The sequence below is a fragment of the Narcine bancroftii genome, chromosome 3 (genome assembly GCF_036971445.1).
Source record: "Narcine bancroftii isolate sNarBan1 chromosome 3, sNarBan1.hap1, whole genome shotgun sequence".
Taxonomy (NCBI): domain Eukaryota; kingdom Metazoa; phylum Chordata; class Chondrichthyes; order Torpediniformes; family Narcinidae; genus Narcine; species Narcine bancroftii.
Window position 1 is genome coordinate 122,158,866 of NC_091471.1, and position 23,149 is coordinate 122,182,014.

At 45.1% G+C, this 23,149-nt stretch overlaps 1 long non-coding RNA gene across 2 annotated transcripts in view; it reads left to right on the top strand.

Annotated features, from left to right (window-relative positions):
• The first annotated feature begins 957 nt into the window (after positions 1-957).
• LOC138756217 (uncharacterized) overlaps positions 958-23,149 on the top strand; it is a 36,181-nt gene continuing 13,989 nt past the window's right edge. For both annotated transcript variants that reach the window (XR_011352875.1, XR_011352876.1), the window contains exons 1-3: positions 958-1,036; positions 1,936-2,129; positions 3,094-3,212. This is a non-coding gene — a long non-coding RNA (uncharacterized lncRNA). The remainder of the gene's footprint in view (positions 1,037-1,935; positions 2,130-3,093; positions 3,213-23,149) is intronic.

The following is a 23,149-nucleotide window of genomic DNA, read 5'->3' on the forward strand; positions in this document are numbered from 1 at the left end:
GATGGTGGAGCAGAGTAAGCATGGTATAAAGTTAAATTATACTATGGGCAGTGCAGTCAGCATAGCAGTGCCACACTATTACAGCAGCAGCGATCGAAGATTGAATCCTGCGCTCTCTGTAAGGAGTTTGTACATTCTCCCTCTGTGGGTTTTCCCAAGGTGCTCTGGTTTCCTCCCACCCTCCAAAATGTATGGAGTTGGTTAGTTAATTGGGTGTAATTGGACGGCATGTGTTTCAATGGTTTCTACCGAGTTTTAAATAAATATTTTCAAAAATTTTAAATGAAATAATTTTTAAAAGGGTAAATTCTCAGGTAGTTAATGAAACATTTCCCAAAAGAAGCAAGCAATAAAATTACAGAAGATCCAACCATTATTTTTCAATACTCCTTGGATATTGGCTACAGGCATGATGGATGAGAATGACATGGCTACTAAAGTTATACTGTTCAACATGGGCTGAAAGGTTGAATAAAGTCATTACAAGCCAGTTAATATGCTTATAGATAAAATATTTGAATTGTACTAAAAATACAGCATTAAACTTCAGAAGTCCTACCGCGGACCTCCACCACCTAAAATGACAGAATGAGAAGACGAAATGAACTGACCCAGTATGTAAAAGTAGATGACACAAATTTCTTGTTTATTTTCATTGTGTGATGACATTGTTTAATGGGTTTAATGTATCATATATGTTGAATGTTGAGTGGGTGGGGAGGGGGGTGGGAAGGAGGGAGGGAAGGGAGGGGGGGAAGGGAGGGGGGGAAGGGGAGAAAATGACACTGCATATATTCAAGAGGGAAAGGTTTATGTGTATTCTGATCAATATGGTTCATAGTGTGAAAATTTTTTTTTTAAATTTAAAAAAAGAAAGACAAATACAGTCAGCACGATTTTGTTACAGGGTAGATTACATCTGACTACTTAATAACAGCATTAATAACTACTTAATAATGGCATTGTGTCAGATGTTGCCAAATTGGGTTTCAGCATAGCTTCAAACAAGGTCCTACATAGTTGGGTTGTCAAAAAGGTAAATGGACATGGGATCAATATAAAATGGGATATTGGATCCAAAATGATCTCAGAGCCAGGAAGCAATGGGAAATGGTCGATGGGTGTTTTGTGACTGAAAAGATGTTAGCAGTAAGGTTCAGACTCTGTTGTTTAAGCTTTGAAGAATATAATAATTATATATATTAAAAATGGTGATGGAAGGCTTGATAAAGAAGTTTGCAGACCATTTGGCTGAAAGGAAGGAAGAAAGATGCAGACTGGATGTTTAGAATTTTTTTTTAAACCTGGTGGAAATCTAAAATTAAATCCAAAGAAAAAGCTCAGCAGAAACAGGCTGAAAAGAGTTAAAATTCCACATTGAAGACCTGTCATCAAAATTGCTCTCAGAAAGGGTTTTTGCCCATTTACCTGACTTGCTGGATACTTCCAGTATCTTATGTTTTCTATGGATGCTCTAACCCATTGAATAGGAAAAGTGGGAGATAGAATTTCATCAAGCAAATGTGAGGAATCACATTGGGGATGTGCAACAACACAGGAAATGTGTGGATATTGAGGACAGCTATGGTCAGTGCTACAAAGGACACAGAGGAAGACTTCAATTATCAGGAGGCTACACTTTGAAAATAAGAAGAAAACATTGAGCTGAGGAACAAAGATTAAAACAGTCAACAGAAGGTCTAGAGGGGAAATGAGGAACCATTGTTTACTTGAAGGATGGCAGGAGCCTGGAAGTCACTGCCCCAACAGATGGTAAACACTGAAACCCACAGCACATTAAAACTTGTGTGGCTGTGTGGCCTATGTAGTTGATGAGCAGTGACTTGCAGTGTTCAATGCTGAAAGATAGATCATGCTGTGTCACTCTTTTAAAAACAGCAACTATTGATAAAATGCCCTCCTTCTATGTTTTAGGTGCTGGTTAGCATTGCACAGGATTGTGCAGATCCAGGCGTGCTCTTCTAACCTGATGGTCTGAGAATCAGCTTGTTCCAACCCTTTATCAGAATTCACCTCAGAGTCATTGCACCAAAATATTATGAACAAAATATTATTCAGGAGGAGCTCTGGAGATGAAGCAGGTTCTGCAGCTCATTTGGAATATTTGGGTAAGATGCAACATTTTCAAGTCTCTGGTGTCTCTCTTTGGGTGCTGTGGTAAATCACTGTTTAGCCATGATTGGCCACTGCCATCTGGACATGCCTCCAGAAACCATTCCTACCAATAGCACCTTGCATGTTCCCCTTTCTTTTTGCTTTGATCAGTCAATGAGGTTGATGTTTGCTCCAGTCTTTAGTTAATAAAAGTTTGATAGTTTCGCAAACTCAGCCTTTCGTGATTATTGATGGTACATCAGATGCATTGTCAACAGATTCATTTCAACTCCTTTTCTGCCCTGTTTCATATCTAAAAATGTTTGAAGGCAATCTGCAACCTTGAATTTGGACAGACTGACTCTGCTCCACATTTCATACAAAGTTACTTTGTATCAGGAGATGGGTTTTTTTTTCCAAGATTAACCACTCAATGCATCATAACACCTTGAAACAAATTGGGATATTACTACTCTATAATACAAATCATCAGAACACAGATTCATGTGACTTTTTTTTATTAAGCATCTGTAGGTATGAAATAGATATCCAAATAAACCACTGACAGAAATGCTTTCTTCAGGTGTAGTTCCTGTAAATGGATGATTGATTGAATCCTGCTCGCAAAGGTGGAAGCATTATTTCTGGTTTATTTTCTGCTTTTAGAAGCTCATTAGAATGTCCCACAGTGGAGCAGGGCATAACACAGTGAGGACATGAAGGACTGAGAGAAGGATTAGCAATAGGAATGAAGTCTTTTTCAAATACCAATAAATTAAACTCCCCATCCCTTTGGACCAATTTAAATTTAATCAACACAGAGACAAGGGAAGGACAGACACACTTTAAGCTTTTGTTTATATATTTTAAGAAGAGATAAAGACAAGTTACGATTGGCAATTTGATTGTGAATTGCATAATGCACTCTTATCACATTCCTCTTCCTATTTTCAGATATTTTTTTTATTTGTCTTTCAGATGTAAGCAACAATGATAAGGCAGCATGTACTGTCTGTCCTTGGTTACCTTGAGGACATGGAAAGTCAACCACTTTGTATGCAACTATAATCATTTATGTGTCGAGCCTTGTAGCAGCAGTAAGTCACTTCCAAAAGGGCACTGGTAATGCAGCTGAATTTTTACAATCTTGTGGCTTTCCAGCCATTTTATTAGTTACCAGGCAATGATTACCAAAGGCAATTTTACAACAATGAAGAGTCTAAGTGGTTACAACGTGTGTTTAATCTGCATGAAATGATTGCAGCATAAGCAATGTGCTAACCTCATGTACAAGGTCAATGAATATATTGTCAAATGCCATATAACCTATGTGCGCCACTACTCTCACACATTGCACAATGCATAACCATCACTGATAACTACAAACCATTTCTAAAAAGCCAGATTCATCAGAAACCTCACAATGTTGCATGGTGATGGTTATTCATCAGTGGCTGAAGCATCAGTTACAGAACATCCCATAAACTCCCACTCCCCTCTCCCCTTGCTAATAAATCTGACAAATCATTGGAAACAGATTGAGTTGGGGATGGGCTGCATCCTCCACACCAGCTACCACCTACCTGGTGGCAAGGACGGTGAGTTTAGTGAGGTTGTGCAGGAAACAGCAGAGCACCGCCAAACCTGGATATTCAATCTGCCAAGTCCAAAAACTGTCCTTCAGATCCTTCTATTCAGTGACGTCATCTCAGCATACCAGAAGCTGTTCATTCACATTTTGTGTGGCATTATTACTTCTCATGTTTATGATGCTCTTGTGTGTAAAGCCCCAAAAACAGACCACCAAGAGGCACCTTTTGATTTGCCGCATTAAGGTATCTTAGCTCACCAAATTATAAAAAGATGGATAACTTGATAAACAGTTTGTGGCAACATTCAATTACAAAGATACATTAACAGAATTTGAAAAAGGGAGAAACAATATGGATTTCAAGTTCAAATTCAAAAGCAAATACAAGTCATCAATTTGGGACTATTGAATTAAGCACATTCTTCTTTTCAATATTTTTTATTGATTTCATCCAATAAATGTTACATAGGTACATGACAATAAAATCAAGTATTAAAACCTGATAATTGATCCTCGAGGAGACATCATGCAATCATGCAATATCACTAAAGAAGGGTGAATATTCAGTCTTAAATCTATCTTAATGAAAGGTCAAGATGTTCAAAATAACTGGAAGGATTTGGGGAATGTATGAAGGGAGCAGAAAGTTTTTTATAAAGGATAGGTTGCTTAGATCATCAATCCACCCTTAATTAAATAGCACATACTTCAAAATGCTGAGAGGAGCAAATTATGTGGAAGTCAGTTGAAACCAAGATAAAAATAATAAAAAGACAAACTTAACTTGCTGTATCCCAGAAGAAGGGAATTTTTTTTTTTCTAACGCAGGAACAAGCTGCTGATCGAGGAGAGGATTGAAAATGTTATGCTCATATCACACGAGATTCTCAGTTTTCTCGTACCTAATATAAGAATTTCAATCAATTGATCTTCTGAAATCTTGTTTGTATGCCAAATTTGTTAATGAATACCATCTTCTGTTAACTCTCAACTGGACTATCTTGTTAATCACCTCAGTGCCTTTCTATTGATCTAATATTGCATTGGGATATGCCTGTAACTTGACACTTGAAAAGAAATTTAAGCACAAAAAGTCTGCAGGAGCTGTGATTGTAGTAAAAGCACAGAAATGCTGGAGGAACTTAGCAGGCCTCGTAGTGTCCATAAGAAGTAAATACGTATTACCGACATTCCTGCCTGAGTCCTTCATCAAGGTATGAGTAAAATATAGTCAGACATCTGCATTAAAAAGACTTCTTCTTTGGCTTGGCTTCGCGGACGAAGATTTATGGAGGGGTAAATGTTCACGTCAGCTGCAGGCTCGTTTGTGGCTGACAAGTCCGATGCGGGACAGGCAGACACGGTTGCAGCTGTTGCAGGGGAAAATTGGTTGGTTGGGGTTGGGTGTTGGGTTTTTCCTCCTTTGTCTTTTGTCAGTGAGGTGGGCTCTGCGGTCTTCTTCAAAGGAGGTTGCTGCCCGCCGAACTGTGAGGCGCCAAGATGCACAGTTTGAGGCGATATCAGCCCACTGGCGGTGGTCAATGTGACAGGTGAAAAGGGAAGTATGGCAGAGGGTGGAATACAGATAAATAGACAAATTGTGTTAATTGGATAAAGAACAGGAGAGAGGAAAGATGAGAATTGATTAGAGGAGTGAGGGAATAGTTTTTGGCTTTGTGAAAGGAGACAGAGAGAAAAGGGGAAAGGGAGACAGAGCAATAGGAAAGGAGACAGGGGGAAGATGAGGTGTGGGCAAATGTAAACTGGAGAAGTTGATGTAAATGCCATCCAGTTGGAGGTTGCCAAGATGGAATATGAGGTGCTGTTACACCACTTTGCAGGTGGCCTCAGTCTGGCAGTGCATGAGATCATGGACAGTCATGTCAGCAAGGGAATGGTGCGGAAAATTGAAATGGGTAGCCACTGGGAGATCCACCCTCTCACAGAGAACAGAGCCAAGGTGGTCTGAAAAGAGATTAATTGACAATGATTTTGAGACCTTCCAATAGCTATTCCCAAACTGACAGGTGCTAACCCATCCACTTTTTTATATTGTTTCATCTGAAAAAGCGAGAGTTTATGTTAGAGCTAACTTGATATATGTATACCTAGATGCCTCTCTGATGCAGTGATAGGTTGTTATTTCCAGCTGCATGCTTTGGAATCAACATAATTTTATCCATGCCATCTCCAAGGCTCATCCATTCACAGACAATATCAAGCCCAGTTGTGAATTTCTGCTTCTATTTTCATCATGTTCTGAAATCAAGTATCTCTGAATGAATTGTTAAAGAAATTGTCAAAGACACATGGATTTAAAAAAAAATGTGTATTGGGATGGCACAATTAATATAGTGGTTAGTCCAATGCTATTACAGCACCTGCCACTTGGGTTAAAATCCACTGCTTCTCTCTGTAAGGAATTGTTTCCTTCTCCTCGTGTCTGCATGGATTTCCTCTGGGCAGTCCTGTTTCTTTCCACCTTTTACAAACATATGGGGGGTTGTAGGTTAATTGTAGTATTTGAGTGACATGGGCTCATGTGCCAGAAGGGCCAGTTACAATACTACACGTCTATTTCTTATACTTTATTACCTTTGTGATAAAAGGAAAAGTTTCCTTCTTTTAGTTTGTTTTACAACACTGGGATGAAAAGACCATATTCCCTACTAATAAATAGATTATTTCTGACTCAGATCCTTTAAATCAGTGGTTCTCAAGCTTTTTCTTTCCACTCACATACCACTTTAAGTATTCCCTATGCCATAGGTGCTCTGTGATTAGTAAGGGATTGCTTAAGGTGGTATATGGGTGGAAAGAAAAAAGTTTGAAAACCAGTTTTAATCTTACCTAATTGACTCGTTTTGTACACAGTTTCAGAACTCCAAAGGAAATAGTCCAATGACAATTTTTCCAAGCAAAATATTTCATTAACAATTGTGTCTAGTGCAGTGGTTCTCAATCTTCCCTTCCCACTGATGGCATAGGGATTACTTAAAGTGGTATGTGAGTGGATCCTGAGGCAGTTTACCTTGGTCCCAACAAAGCTTGAAAAACTCATGCAGTTTGGCATGCAGAGTTTTGCCGCCAGCCTTCCAGACTTCTGGGGGGATTCCATCCATACCTGCTGCTTTGCCACTTTTCAGTTGTTCGATTGCCTTATATGTCTCATCCAGGGTGGGAACCTCATCCAGCTCTAGCCTTAGGGGCTGTTGAGGGAGCTGGAGCAGGGCGGAATCTTGGAATGAGCGGTTGGCACTGAAAAGAGATTGGAAGTGTTCTGACCATCGGTTGAGGATGGAGATCTTGTCGCTGAGGAGGACTTTGCCGTCTGAGCTGCGCAGCGGGCTTTGGACTTGGGGTGAGGGGCCGTACACAGCCTTTAGAGCCTCGTAGAAACCCCTGAAGTCGCCAATGTCCGCGCTGAGCTGTGTTCGTTTGGCGAGGCTAGTCCACCACTCATTTTGGATCTCCCGGAGTTTGCGCTGAAGATGGCTGCATGCGCGACGGAAGGCTTGTTTCTTCTCTGGACAGGACGGCTTTGTAAGGTGAGCCTGGTGGGCAGCTCGCTTCTTTGCCAGCAGCTCCTGGATTTCCTGGCTGTTTTCGTCAAACCAGTCCTTGTTTTTCCTGGAGGAGAAGCCAAGTACCTCTTCAGTGGATTGCAGTATGGTAGTCTTCAACTGATCCCAGAGGGTTTCAGGGGACGGGTCCGTGAGGCGGGTTGCAACGTCGAGCTTTGCTTTGAGGTTTGCCTGGAAGTTTCCTCTCGCTTCGTCTGACTGCAGGTTTCCAACATTGAACCTCTTTCTGGGGGCTTTATTGTTCCTGGGCTTTAGCTTGAAGTGAAGGTTGAGCTTGCAGCGAACCAGCCGGTGGTCAGTGTGGCATTCCGCGCTAGGCATGACCATGGTGTGGAGCACATCTTGTTTGTCACTTTCTCGCACCAGGATGTAGTCCAGGAGGTGCCAGTGTTTGGATCGGGGATGCATCCAGGTGGTCTTAAGGCTGTCCCTCTGCTGAAAAAGGGTGTTTGTAATGACAAGTCGCTGTTCTGCGCAGAGCTCCAACAGGAGGCGCCCATTGTCGTTGCACTTGCCGACGCCATGCTTGCCCAGGATTCCTGGCCAGGTTTCTGAGTCTTTGCCGACACGAGCGTTGAAGTCGCCCAGGATGACAACCTTGTTGGCTGTAGGGGTACGTTGGATGAGGTTGCGCAGATCGGTGTAGAACTTGTTCTTTTCTGCTGGTTCCGCCTGGAGGGTTGGAGCATAGACACTGATGAGGGTGATGTGACGCTTGTTTTGAAGTGGGAGTCGCATGGACATGATTCGGTCCGAGAGGCCTGTCGGAAGGTTTTCGAGTTTGGAGGCAATGAAGCCATCATCACCCTGTACAAAAACAAAGGCGAGAAATCAGACTGCTCAAACTACAGGAGAATCACGTTGCTCTCCATTGCAGGCAAAATCTTCGCTAGGATTCTACTAAATAGAATAATACCTAGTGTCGCCGATAATATTCTCCCAGAATCACAGTGCGGCTTTCGCGCAAACAGAGGAACCACTGACATGGTCTTTGCCCTCAGACAGCTCCAAGAAAAGTGCAGAGAACAAAACAAAGGACTCTACATCACCTTTGTTGACCTCACCAAAGCCTTCGACACCGTGAGCAGGAAAGGGCTTTGGCAAATACTAGAGCGCATCGGATGTCCCCCAAAGTTCCTCAACATGATTATCCAACTGCACGAAAATCAACAAGGTCGGGTCAGATACAGCAATGAGCTCTCTGAACCCTTCTCCATTAACAATGGCGTGAAGCAAGGCTGTGTTCTCGCACCAACCCTCTTTTCAATCTTCTTCAGCTTGATGCTGAACCAAGCCATGAAAGAGCCCAACAATGAAGACGCTGTTTACATCCGGTACCGCACGGATGGCAGTCTCTTCAATCTGAGGCGCCTGCAAGCTCACACCAAGACACAAGAGAAACTTGTCCGTGAACTACTCTTTGCAGATGATGCCGCTTTAGTTGCCCATTCAGAGCCAGCTCTTCAGCGCTTGACGTCCTGCTTTGCGGAAACTGCCAAAATGTTTGGCCTGGAAGTCAGCCTGAAGAAAACTGAGGTCCTCCATCAGCCAGCTCCCCACCATGACTACCAGCCCCCCCACATCTCCATCGGGCACACAAAATTCAAAACGGTCAACCAGTTTACCTATCTCGGCTGCACCATTTCATCAGATGCAAGGATCGACAATGAGATAGACAACAGACTCGCCAAGGCAAATAGCGCCTTTGGAAGACTACACAAAAGAGTCTGGAAAAACAACCAACTGAAAAACCTCACAAAGATAAGCGTATACAGAGCCGTTGTCATACCCACACTCCTATTCGGCTCCGAATCATGGGTCCTCTACCGGCACCACCTACGGCTCCTAGAACGCTTCCACCAGCGTTGTCTCCGCTCCATCCTCAACATCCATTGGAGCGCTTACACCCCTAACGTCGAAGTACTCGAGATGGCAGAGGTCGACAGCATCGAGTCCACGCTGCTGAAGATCCAGCTGCGCTGGATGGGTCACGTCTACAGAATGGAGGACCATCGCCTTCCCAAGATCGTATTATATGGCGAGCTCTCCACTGGCCACCGTGACAGAGGTGCACCAAAGAAAAGGTACAAGGACTGCCTAAAGAAATCTCTTGGTGCCTGCCACATTGACCACCGCCAGTGGGCTGATAACGCCTCAAACCGTGCATCTTGGCGCCTCACAGTTTGGCGGGCAGCAACCTCCTTTGAAGAAGACCGCAGAGCCCACCTCACTGACAAAAGGCAAAGGAGGAAAAACCCAACACCCAACCCCAACCAACCAATTTTCCCTTGCAACCGCTGCAATCGTGTCTGCCTGTCCCGCATCGGACTTGTCAGCCACAAACGAGCCTGCAGCTGACGTGGACTTTTTACCCCCTCCATAAATCTTCGTCCGCGAAGCCAAGCCAAAGAAGGATGTGAGTGGAAAGAAAAGGTACAAGGACTGCCTAAAGAAATCTCTTGGTGCCTGCCACATTGACCACCGCCAGTGGGCTGATATCGCCTCAAACCGTGCATCTTGGCGCCTCACAGGTTGGCGGGCAGCAACATCCTTTGAAGAAGACCGCAGAGCCCACCTCACTGACAAAAGGCAAAGGAGGAAAAACCCAACACCCAACCCCAACCAACCAATTTTCCCCTGCAACCGATGCAACCGTGTCTGCCTGTCCCACATCGGACTTGTCAGCCACAAACGAGCCTGCAGCTGACGTGGACATTTACCCCCTCCATAAATCTTCGTCCGCGAAGCCAAGCCAAAGAAGAAAGATGTGAGTGGTATTGAGTGACACGGGCTCATGTGCCAGAAGGGCCAGTTACAATACTACAATACAACCGTGCATCTTTGCGCCTCACAGTTCGGCGGGCAGCAACCTCCTTTGAAGAAGACCGCAGAGCCCACCTCACTGATAAAAGATAAAGGAGGAAAAACCCAACACCCAACCCCAACCCACCAATTTTCCCTTGCAACCGCTGCAACCGTGCCTGCCTGTCCCGCATCGGACTTGTCAGTCACCAACGAGCCTGCAGCTGACGTGGACATACCCCTCCATAAATCTTCATCCGCGAAGCCAAGCCAAAGAGAAAGAAGAATGTGAGTGGAAAGAATAAGGTTGAGAACCACTGCTTTAAATAGAGATATATGTCCTTTATTATTAAACGACTTGCCATTTCTAGTAAATGTTAGTAATGCCAAGCATATCCAAGTGCTGAAAATAATCAAAACTCTTGAGCTATCACTTGCTGCCCAGATAAACATTAGCTACTGCATCAGCAGCAAAACTCTGATGCGCAACAATGCCTTGATCTAAACTTGCGAAAACTGAATCAAGAAGATTCACACATAGCGCCAGGGACTTTGATGTGTATTCTCACAGCTTTGATTAATTGTGAGGATATTTGTTAAATAGTCTTCCTTTAAGCTTCAGCCTGGATCAAAGGAGTAGAGAGAAACAGAACAAGATATAGATCTGTAATTAGTATCCTTACTCATTACTTTTATCCTTTCTTCACTGTTGTATGCTAGAACATGGTCTTATGATGGGTAAGTTGCTTAATTATTTAAGAGAATAGCTGAAAGTTTTTTTTTGTTTTGAAAACAAAATGAAAGTGGCTCAACTTTTCTGTTTTTGGTGATGTGGTGCGCTGTTATACAGAATCAGACACACACAAGTTAAAGACTGAACAACAGGCTTTAAGCCAGAAAAATCTCCACAGAGCCATGCTGGCAGTGTAAAGCCTCGGGAGGCCGGCACAGGCTTATATCCTGGAGGGCAATTGATACCCGACCGGGTGGGGCTTGATCCATTCAGGCTGACTGATTGGCAGCCGGCCAGGTGTTGTCCTGTCCCCTTACACTTTTGTAGGTACAGAGGTTGCCCCCTGCGGTAGGCTTTTGATGTGCCACCACATTCACCCCTTCTTTAAAATTGTCCCGGGGAGGGGGAGGGCAGTAACAAGGAATCACACCAACTATGTACACACAATATTTACAGGTTGAGATGATTCAGCGGCTGCCGGGGTCTCTGTGACCATCGTAGAAGTGGCTCCTGGTCACTGGTCAGAGGGGAAGTGGGGGGGCTGGCGGAAGAGGTGTATGTTGCTGGTGTGGTGCCACGCAGAGGGATGGCCAGGGGGTCTGGGGTCGACTTTTGCGAGTCGTATTGGATGGGTGGGGGCGGGTTCACCTCTTAAGGCTGAAGCAGGCCCCTGGTGGTCAAGGAAGCCCTGCGTGCCCCATTGATGCATGGAGACGGGGGTGTATGCCCGGTCAACGTCGTCCTGGGTTGGAGGGTGGCATGGTGTGGTGGGTGCTCCTGCTGGTGCCAGGTCTCTGGTTGAGACAGTGTCCTCCCTGCCACTGCCGAACCTAATGTAAGCGTAGTTATGGTTTGCATGAAGGAGGAAAACCTGCTCCACCAGAGCTTCAGCCTTGTGTGTCCTTACATGCTTACGCAGAAGCACCGGTCCCGGGGATGTGAGCCGTGCTGGGTCTGACATTCCAGTCGCCGACCTCCTGGGGAATGAGAACAGACGTTTGATAGGGGTCTCATTGGTAGCCGTGCACAGTAGTGACTGAATGGCATGGAGCGCCTCGGGCAGGACATCCTGCCAGAATTCAACGGCCCACCCTTTTGACCTGAGAGCCAGGAGGACTGCCTTCCAGACCACCCAATTCTCGCATTCCACTTGCCCGTTGCCTCTTGGGTTATAGCTTGTTGTGTGACTGGTCGCAATATCCCTCGCCATCAAGTACTGGTGCAGCTAGTCACTCATGAAACTAGACCCCCGGTCGCTGTGGATGAAGCCGGGGTATCCAAACATGGTGAAGATCTGCCCCAAGGCCCTGATGACGGTGGCCGTGGAAGAGTCCGGATAAGGGATGGCGAAAGGGAAGCGTGAGTACTCGTCCACTACCGTGCAGAAGTAGACGTTTCGGTTCGTGGAAGGAAGGGACCCTTTGAAGTCCATGCTGAGACGCTCGAAAGGCAAATTGCCTTCACAATGTAGGCCGGGGGGTGGAAGAAGTGGGGTTTACACTCCGCACAAACCCGACAGGCCTCGGTCATGTCCCTGACGTCCTTAATGGTGTTCGGCAGATTTTGGGACTTGACAAAATGGTACAACTGGGTGACGCCCAGATGGCAGAGGGACTCATGCAATGCCTGCAACCTGTCGTCATGCATAGACATGCAGGTGTGAGAGAAGGCATCAGGGGAGACTTTAAACTTCCGGGGGCAGTACTGGATGTCGTAGCTGTAGGTTGCCAGCTCAACTCTCCAGCGCAGGATCTTGTCATTTTTAACTTGCTCTTGTGGGAAGTGTTAAACATGAATGCCACAGCACACTGGTCCATAAGAAACGTAAATATCCTGCCGGCCAGGTAGTGGTGCCAGTGGTGGACCACTTCCACAATCGCTTGGGCCTCCTTTTCAATGGCGGAGTGCCCTAGCTCGGAGCCCTGGAGGTTCCTGGAAAAGGAGGTGACAGGTCACCCCCCCCCCTTTGGTTGAGGGTAGCAGTGGAGGCATCGCTCTCCACCTGGAAGGAGAAGTCCTCATCCACAGCCTGGATCGTGGCATCCGCGATGTCTTGCCTGATGCGGGTGAAGGCTGCCTGTGCTTCAGGTGGGAGGGGAAAAGTTGTGGCTTGGGTCAATGGGCAGACCTTGTCCGAGAAGTGAGGGACCCACTGAGAGTAATAAGAGAACAGGCCCAGGCACTTGCAGAGGCCATTTAGCGTGGGGGGCAGGGGTAACTGCATTAATGGCCGCATCCTTTCTAGATCTGGGCCGACGACTCCATGGGCCACGATGTACCCCAGGATGGTGAGGCGGGTGGTGCTGAATACACACTTCTCCTTGATGTAAATGAGGTTCAGCTCCGCGGCTGTCTGGAGGAATTTTTCCAGGTTAGCATCATGGTCCTGCTGGTCATGGCCGCAGATAGTGACGTTATCCAGATATGGGAACATCATCTTCAGCTTATACATGGTCTACCATGCAATCCATCTCCCCGTTCATGACCCCAAAAGGAACCCGGCGCAACTGGTATAGGCGCCCATCTGCCTCAAAGCCGGTGTAGGGCTTGTCCTTCTGGTGGATAGGGATGGTAATACGTCGACTTCAGGTCAATTGTGAAGAAAACCCAGTAGCGGGCATTCTCATTGACCATGTCAGCGATCCTCGGCAGGGGGTAGGCATCCACCTGGGTGTACATGTACTGATTAATGGTCTGGCTGTAATCCACGACCATCCTCAACTTACTTCCGTCTTTGACCACCAGGACTTGGGCTCTCCAAGGGCTGTTTCTGGGCTCTATGACGCCTTCCACCAGGAGTCGCCGCACCTCCGCCTTGATGAAGTCCCTGTCTGCAGCGCAATAGCGCCTGCTTCTGGCGGTGATCGGCTTGCAGCCTAGCGCAAGATGTGGGAAGAGCACCGTTCGGGTGATGCGCAGTGTGGAGAGGCCGCAGGTTGGCTGGGGCTGGTAGGTTAGCGTGCTGTGCAATGTCAGTGGAGGTTGGGGCACCTCGAAGGCAAGGGTGACACTTTACAGGTGGCACTGAAAACCCAAGCCCAGGAGGAGTGGTGTGCAGAGTTTGGGCATGACCAGGAGCTTGAATCCTGTGTAAGTCTCCCCCCCCCCACCCCAACCTCACCGTTATATGGACCAAGCAGTGCCCGAGGGTACCAGCAGTCTTATCTTTGGTGGCGCGGGTGATTGAGCAGGTGGTGGGGTGGAACTTTAACCTTAGGGAGTAGGCCACACTTGAGTGAACGAAGTTCTCGGTGCTGCCACTGTCCAACAGGCACTTCATTACCTGCCCATTGACTCACACGTCCAACATCGAGCGCCTGAGATCGTGGGGAATGTCTCTGGTCAGCGTGGTGATGGCCAGGACCATCTCGGAGTTGGAGTCCTCACTATCCGGAGGTATGGGGACCATCGACGGGGGGCTTAGTTATTGCCTGTGTTGACCACATTGACATCGTTCGTGAGGTGCAACATGCGGTAGCCGACAGCCTCCAGAGGCGTGGGGAGTGTCGGTAGGGTGGCCTGGTCATCGCCCGTGTTGACCACATCGTTCTCAATGTCGTCGGGGGCCCTAAGTGTCGGGCGCCGCCTTGCCCAAGATGGCAGCCGCACGTGGGGAGCCGTTGCGTGGTTGGCCTTCTTCCCCAGCTGTGTCTGCTGCACCGAGGGAAGTGAAATCATCACGGCCGGCGGCAGTGACCTCATTACATCATCTGGGAGTGACGCCATGCCGTGAGCCAGAAGTGACATCACTGTAGTTCTTAGCGAGTGGCCAGGGTGAGGGCTGGTGCAGATGCTCGAGGCACACACTGCAATGTTTGCTGGTGGGGCCGCCGGACATTGTGCGGTCAAAGTCGGGGAAGACTGGAGTCATCATGGAGACAATGGGGCCGTCCAGCATGCGCACGTGGGGGGGGGGGTCCGCGGGGGAGGTAGGGAGGTCATAGAGGGCCACTGAGCTGCCAGCAGGTTTAGAAAGGCTCACTTTTGCAAACTGGCCTTTCTTGCTGCATCAGGAACAATACAGGTTCCTAGCTGGGCAGTTTGGGCGTAATTGTCGATCTGTCCCGCATCAGGACCCACAGTACTTACAGGGGTGCTGGGCATCTGCCGCAGCAACGTTCTCTTCCCCAGCTTGGCCTGGGGCTGCAGCTGCAGTGTGAGAGGGCCATGAGGGAGCCTGGGGAAAACCGGAATTGAAGGCTTCAACATACAGGGCTGCTGCTTCCAGGGTTTGGACCACTTCCACAGTCCGGGTTAGGGCGTAGATGTTGTCCTCCAGCAGCTTCTGCCAGATGGCCCTCGAGCGTAGCCCTCGGATGAAGGCATCCCGGATCAGCCTTTCGACCTCTTCTACATCTACCCTGGGTTCAGCCAGACACGTTCGGGCCAACTCTCGCAAGTGTCCCAGGTAAGACTCAGCCATCTCCTTGGGTTGCTGGGCTCGGATGCTGAGGAGTTATCTTGCACAGACCACATTCATGGGGGGTTTGTACAGTTCTCAAGAGTTTCCATAGCGCTATTGTACGTGGTGCAGCCATTGGTTACCTGGAAGGCTCAAGGTCCCAGCTTTGACCGGAGTAGGACCAATCTTTTCCAATCAGAGTCCAGGATGTTGCCCTCGTGTGCCTTGATGATTGCCTCGACCGCGTGCTGCCAGATCTCGAAGCGTGTCTGGGCGTCCGGGTGGCGTGGGTCGACCTTGAGGCTCCCTGTGCACAGGAGTTTTTTCCATGGCAGCCGTGGGAAAATTTTGTGGATTAAACTGTGGTGCACTGTTGGACAGAATCAGACACACACAAGGTAAAGACTGAACAACAGGCATATATCCACAAAACCCTCCACAGAGCCAGGCTGGCTGTGGCTGCAGCAACTCAGTGTGAGGCCTCGGGAGTCTGGCGCAGGGTGATTGACACCCTACAGGGTGGGACTTGATCCATTCTGGCCAACTGATTGATAGCTGGCCAGGTGTTGTCCAGTCCCCTTACACTCCTGCAGGTACAGAGGTTGCCCCCTGCAGTAGGCCAGCGGTACACTCCTGCAGGTACAGAGGTTGACCCCTGCAGTAGGCTGGTGGTATACCACCACAGATGACCAATACAGTTTGTGTTATTTTCATTCTTTTGTTCAGCAAAAACATTCCAGCTAGTACTTTTCTTTCTGTGTCATAAAATTTACTTACAGCCCAACTCACAAGCCAGTTCACTGCTCATATGAACGGCAAAGAAAGTTCAAAAAAGAAAATGTGTGGAATATGCAAGTAAATGAGTTCTCCACATCCTTCTTGTTCTTATTTTTCAGACTGAACCATAAGAATGGGAGTCAAAAATATGTAGATGTCTTCACACTATGTGGTTGTCATTCCAGCATAAGAAAAATGCTTAGGTGTTAAATTATATTAAATTACATAAGATATAGATGCCAAAAAGATCATTCTTTCCAACAACAAAAATGTTAATGTACAAGTGGACAACTTAAACATATTCAAGATTCAATTTATAATAATTGTAATAAAACAATGTCATATTACATGAAATTGCTCTTCCCTGTTGTGAGGCAGACAGATTTGCCATTGGAAGAAATTGCCTTAAGTGCCTCTGATAGTCAGAGAAAGGAGAAAAAAAAGTCCCCCCAGAGTCACCAAGTGTCTGTAAATTTACCTCCAGCACTTCTGCAGCCACACAGAGTCCAGTGCATACTATTTGCAACCCCGAGCTGCAGATCCAAACCTCTGACATGGTCAGGAACCTTTCAGCGCCCTCAGCACCCCCTCACATCCTCGTTCTGAAACCTGGTACTCCTTCAGCCAGTTTTGAGCCAGTCTCCAGCAAGTCTCCCGACACCAGTCTCCAGCAGCCCACAGCCTCTGAGCATTCCTCGCCTCGAGTCACCAGCAGGTGTGGGTCTTTCAGCCGCAGAGCCCCCTCACTGTTCCATTGCTGTGGTCACCATCCCATGTGTCATTTGCTCGCTTCAACCTCTCAGGTGGTCGATGGTCTCCCCATTTTCTGGTACTCTGCACCAGTCCTCCGCTCCCCTGGAGCTGCAGCCCCTCATGGCTGTTGCTGATCAGAAGCTCTGCCATCTTGGGTGCCGACCCTGTGGTCACAAGATTTTAAATAAAATTGCCATCGGCTCCTTTAATGGGCTGTTCAAAGCCTGTGCGGAGATGATGGCAGTTGACTGGGTGGTTGGGAGCACTGTATTTCTGCTCCTCACTCCCTGAGGATCCACACCAGAGGCAACACTGCCATTACAGTGGCTCTGGCAGCACCGCCATCTTCTAGCAATTTGGCAAAACTTCCTATCGCAATGAAATTGAGAAAGACAACCAACATGATGGAAGATTATCTACATGTAGCTTATGCTCACAAATTGCACAGTGGGGATTTCCATTCGTGATAAGTTTCCTAATCAATATAAATAACGCTTTACCATCACATTTCCAAATTATGTCCTTCCCCCTTTTAGATGCAAATAATTTCAATCTACAATTATATTCTGGCTTTTCTCTCTGTAATTTCAGGAAACCTCTCACTTTAGACAATATTTTCTCCTCCGTTCAGTAGAGAGAAACTTATGCTACAAAAAAAAATGCAGCAATATTGGGACATCAAGCAGTTCCTGGCTGGTTGTTGATCTGAAGCTCAACTGTAAACTTTCCAGATGTTTCAGCCCTGCAGCTGGTGACCTTAATTTTCTCCAATATGATGAATGTCTGAACAAGACATGATTCATTGCTTGGAAGATTGTGTCCTTACATAAAGTGACATTAATGTTTGTGTGCAATGGATCTTCTGTGATGTAAAAGAAAATAATACAAAGAATTCCATGTCACGTCTCTTTTTACCACATAGAAATACTTCTCTTCAGATATGTTTGAATGCAAATGAAGCATTATCAACAAAAAGTGGCAATTAATTATCATCATTAATAAATATCATTCATTCAATGTCTTGATCCTAATTCACCGATTCAACTAATATATCAGATATTATTTAGTAGTTGAACAAGCTGCATAATATTATTTAAAGCTAGTTTATGGATTCTTTGAAGGACTTTAATTTTAGGATGAAAACTTCCTTAAAAAATATTTTTTCACATGATGTTTTCTTTCAACTAAGTGCTATCCATACTGTTAATTCAACACATTATGCAATGTATAACCAGATAAGTGAATTTTCTGGTTGCTTGAGATTGTGTGTTGCATGGATTGGCAAATTGATGACGAGAGAGGTGCCTATTTTTAACTTTTGTACTTTTTAATCTACAGTATTTATTTTCCACACATTTGTTGCTGCTGCTGGTTGATTGAACTCTGAAAAATGGGAATTTTACTGTTATCAACTTTACGAAAGTGACTTGAATTTCTCTCTGCATCAATTAATTACTACATGAAAGGATATTTTTGAGATTTTGAAAAATGGCCTATTTTAATGTATTAACCTTTAAAGCTGAGCAATCTGCTGCTTTCTTTTACAAGGAGGCCAATGAGAATTTAATTCAGATAACATTATTTGTTCTATACAATAATGTAATGTGGGTGGCACGGTTGCCATAGCGGTCAGTGCCATACATTTACAGCGCCATCGATTAGGAACGGGGTTTGAATCCCATGCTCTCTATAAGGAGTCTACATGTTCTCCCCGTGACTGTGTGGGTTTTTTTTTGTTCCCAGGGGCTCCAGTTTCCTCCCATCCTTCGAAAAGTACTGGTGATGTGGGTTAATTGGGTGTAATTGGACAGCACAGACTTGTGGGCCAAAATAGCCTGTTTCTGTGCTGCATGCCCTAATTTAAAATTTAAAGTTTAAAATTTTAAAGGAATCTTGAATCTTGAACAATAACAATTTTTTTGTGACTCAAGAAATCTAAAATTCCATGCACTCAATTAGTTAGCCTTGAAAAGTGGTCATTGCAGTAGAATGGAAAACCCTGTGGTCAATTTACATTCATCAGTTCTCACCAAAAAAATGTAAGAGGACTAAATATTTATTTCCTATTTATGATACTAATTTTTAATATATTTTATTTAATATTCCATACATGCAGTAACTACAATCATTAGAATAATACAGATATTTAAATAAACAAATTGATTACATACATGATGGATTTCGCACCATCTCAAAAATCCTCCCTCCCACCCTCTGTATTTTTGTGAAAATTGATGAGTTGTACTGCATGATATCTCTCTGCAATCCAATTTTTTCAAACTTTCTTTTTCCTTTCTTCTTACTTTTTTAAGTCTAGAAATTTTTTTAACTTTTTTTCAATTTGTATATTTATGACACTGACGGATAAACATGAGCTAGGGCACCTGCTGTTGCAAAACCCGTGTCTGCCTCAGAGTTTAACATCTCATCCAAAGGAGTTATATAATGCTGCCACAAATTTGCAATACTGCACTGAAAGGGCTGCCTTCAGTATTTTGCTCAGGTTCCTGGATTGGGAGTTGAAATAGTATTATTTGAATCAGTTGCAAAATTTAAGACCCAACAAAATCTCATGTCAACAGAATAGATTTAATGAATTCCATTGCATTTGTCCATTCCCTTGGTGCCCGCCTTCCACATGCTTTTGCTTCCCTACCTACTCCTCAGTTCAGTGCTCCTCCATTTCCTCCAGCCAGACTGTTCTTGGTTACTCATGCGGTAGATGATTACAAAGGCTGATAGTGAAAATCTTTGGCTCTATGATCTGACTTCAGACTGTGGATCGTGCCATGAGCAGTGTGAGCTAGTTGACCAGTGGATAACAGTGAGGTCAATGTAGGTGTGGCAACAATGGGAGTATGCTTGCTCTCAATCTTATAGAAGACAGTTGAGTACTACATGATGAAGCCACTGCCACTTTTCAAAGTTAGATATCAGGAATCTTTGTACTCTCGCAAAGGCAAATTGGTGAAAGTGTGACCTTACCAGCATGGCCCCTTGAAACGTTTGTTGAAGACAGATTGATGGAGTGTGATCTCCCCAGCATGGCCCCTTGAAACGTCTGTTGAAGACTGATTGGTGGAGTGTGACCTCACCAGCATGGCCCCTTGAAACGTCTGTTGAAAACAGATTGGTGAAGTGTGACCTCACCAGCATGGCCCCTTGAAATGTCTGTTGAAGACAGATTGGTGGAGTGTGACCTTACCAGCATGGGCCCTTGAAAGATCTGTTGAAGGCAGGTTGGTGGAGTGTAATCTTACCAGCATGGGCCCTTGAAACAATATATTAGCTGTTTTGCTGGATAAAGGAGCTTCCACTGCTGCACTGATTTTGATTGTCTTATAAATGGCTGATACTTTAGCCATTAAATAACGTGCAGGCATTAGTTAGAGGCATAGAATATGGAGTTCACTCACCTATCCACATCAATGGCTCTTAGATGGAGATAGTAGACAGCTTAAAATGAGAGATCCTTGACCGCAAGTCGCACACTGCCTGTGTGGGTCCCTCAGATGCTGAGCCCCTTGCCAGTTCACTGCTGTGTTTACCATCCTGTCATCTCATCTCCTATGCTTTTCCTGCTTATCAGGGTGTGTTCTCCTGTTTCTGGTGCCCTGTGCAGTCTGCTGTTTCTCAGAGACCGTAATCCTTCACGGCCACTGCTCAGCACCACAATGTTAGGCACAGACCTTCGTGTTTGCAGGATTTTACTTACAAACACTGCCAGCTCCTTTAACAGGCCATTTGAAACCTGTACAAAGCCATCAGCATTAGAATCGGGTGGTTGAACCCTTCAGAGCAGCACTATGTCCCCATTCTCTGCTCCCCACTCTCCTTATCACCAGCAACAATGTGGCCGTTAAAGCAGCTCCGTCAGCGCTCCCATTTTCCTTATGCAGAGGGACAGACTTCTCCTTCTCCCGATAATACATTACATGCATTTGATTTATCCATCCATTTCCAACACTCTCTTACATCTAAATCATGAATAATGATGGTGGCTGCAATAGCTTCATTTAGTATTTTATTTTTATTTCTGTTGATGGTTTGGAGTTTTGATCGGAATTACAGGCAAATTAGATGGGAAAGATCAAGCCAATATTTAATGCTGTTTTCATTTTATCTTTCAGAGTTACTTAATAAGTTAAGAATCAAGGGGCAGAGGTTTAGAGGTAACATGAGGGGGAACTTCTTTACTCAGAGAGTGGTAGCTGTGTGGAATGAGCTTCCGGGAGAAATAGTGGCGGCGGAGTCAATTGTATTATTTAAGAAAAGGTTGGACAGGTATATGGATGAGAAGAAGATGGAGGGTTATGGGTGTTGTGCAGGGAGGTGGGACTAGAAAGGGGTGTTTGGTTCGGTGTGGACTAGAAGGGCCTAATGGCCTGTTTCCGTGCTGTAATTGTTATGTTATGTTATGTTAATATTGTGCCCTAGAATCATAACCTTTCTATTGGCCTTTGGCAATGCTATTACATTGACAGGTATTTGGCTTCTAAATTATTTATCCCTGTTACTAACCAGCTCAGAGTATCGTGTGACATATCTTCATTGTATCACTGCATGACATAATTTTCAGTCCCTGAAATACTTCCATTACCTCATCTAACCTGGATTGCAGCATTTGTTCTGAAAAATGCTGATGCAGTGTTAGAAGGTCAAACAGGTAGAAGCATTCAGTCATTTCAAAACGTTGAAACTATTGAGGAGACAGAAACATAGGTGACTGTGGAATGCAGGAGCATGGATTGTGATCATGTAAATTAGAGATACTCTGAACAGAAAATTGAGGGATAAGTGGAGATATGATTGTTGTCTTGAAGAAAGTTTTAAAAAAAGACTAGATTATGACAAGCTATTCTTTCACATCGAGAGTAACAAAACCAAATTATGCAGTCCATTCCCTCAAGGAGGATAAATATAAAACTACTAAATCATAATATCAGAGAATGGGCATTTGATCCATGATCCGGGCTCTCCGGATTGAAAGATGCAGATCATTTGATTCATTCAAATGCAAATTCAATTTCCTTCTGAAAACAATATCTTGGGATACAGTATAGGCATAATTTGAGACATATGATAAATATAGCATGGTAGGTTTGAATAGGTGGCTTTGGAGCATCAATATTTATGATCATTGTAGATTAATTTACAGGGATTGATCGACTCAACATGTCCAGAGTGGGAAAAGTCAAACCAGAAGAACACAGAATCATTGACTGAAACAGTGGAAGTAGCGGGCCATTCAAGAACATTCTAGCATGCTAGCTCTTTTAAAGGACTAAACAATGAGTCCCAACTTCCAATTATGTCTCCATTACCATGGGTGCAATGCTAAATTTTTAGGTGCCAGAGCTCACCAAAAACGGCAACAAGGAGGTGCCTGGAGTGGCCCCATGAGGTGCCGGAGCAGTGCTCTGCTGAACTCCGGCAGCACTGCATCCCTGCTCAGATGGTCAATCAAATGGAGGAGAAAACTACTACATGGTGAAATAAGGGTTTATGATGAAATCAAAATGTTGAAATGCAGGCCTTTACGTAGAGTGAAAATAAACAAAAGTACTGCAAATTCTGGAAATAAAAACAGAAATGCTGAAAAGACTCAGCATTCTGACTCAGGATAGCGATGGGACAGCATACAGGATGGAGACTGAAACCTTGGCTGAATGGTACACCAACAATAACCTTGGACTCAATGTCACCAAAACTAAGATGATTGTTAACTTCAGGAAAGGAAAGCCAGAGGTATACAATCCAGTGATCACTGGGGGATCAGAGGTAGAGAGACTAAACCCTGCAGAGGCCAAGGTGAAAGCTATTGCAGAGGCACGTGCACCTCAGAACGCAACAGAGGTGAGGAGTTTCCTGGGATTGGTCAATTTTTGTGCAAAGTTCATTCCTAATTACGCTACAGTGGCAGAACCACTAAGGAAACTAACCAGGAAAGGTGTACAATTTCATTTTGGATCTGAGCAGAAGAAAGCGTTCACAGCGCTGAAGCAAAGCCTGACAGATGCAAAAACTCTTGGATATTACGATCCGGCGGCATCAACCAAAGTCATAGCGGATGCCAGCCCGGTTGGTTTAGGAGCCGTGTTGGTCCAGATGCATGATGGAGGACCAAGAATCATTGCCTATGCCAGCAGATTGTTATCAGATGTGGAAAGAAGATACTCTCAGACAGAGAAAGAAGCACTCGGACTTGTATGGGCCTGTGAGAGGTTCCATGCATATTTATACGGCATTGAATTTGAACTCATCATAAGCCATTAGAGGTGATCTATGCACCTAGATCCAAACCATGTGCCAGAATAGAGAGATGGGTACTCAGACTACAACCCTACAAATATAAAGTGATCCACATTGCAGGGAAAACAAACATTGCAGAT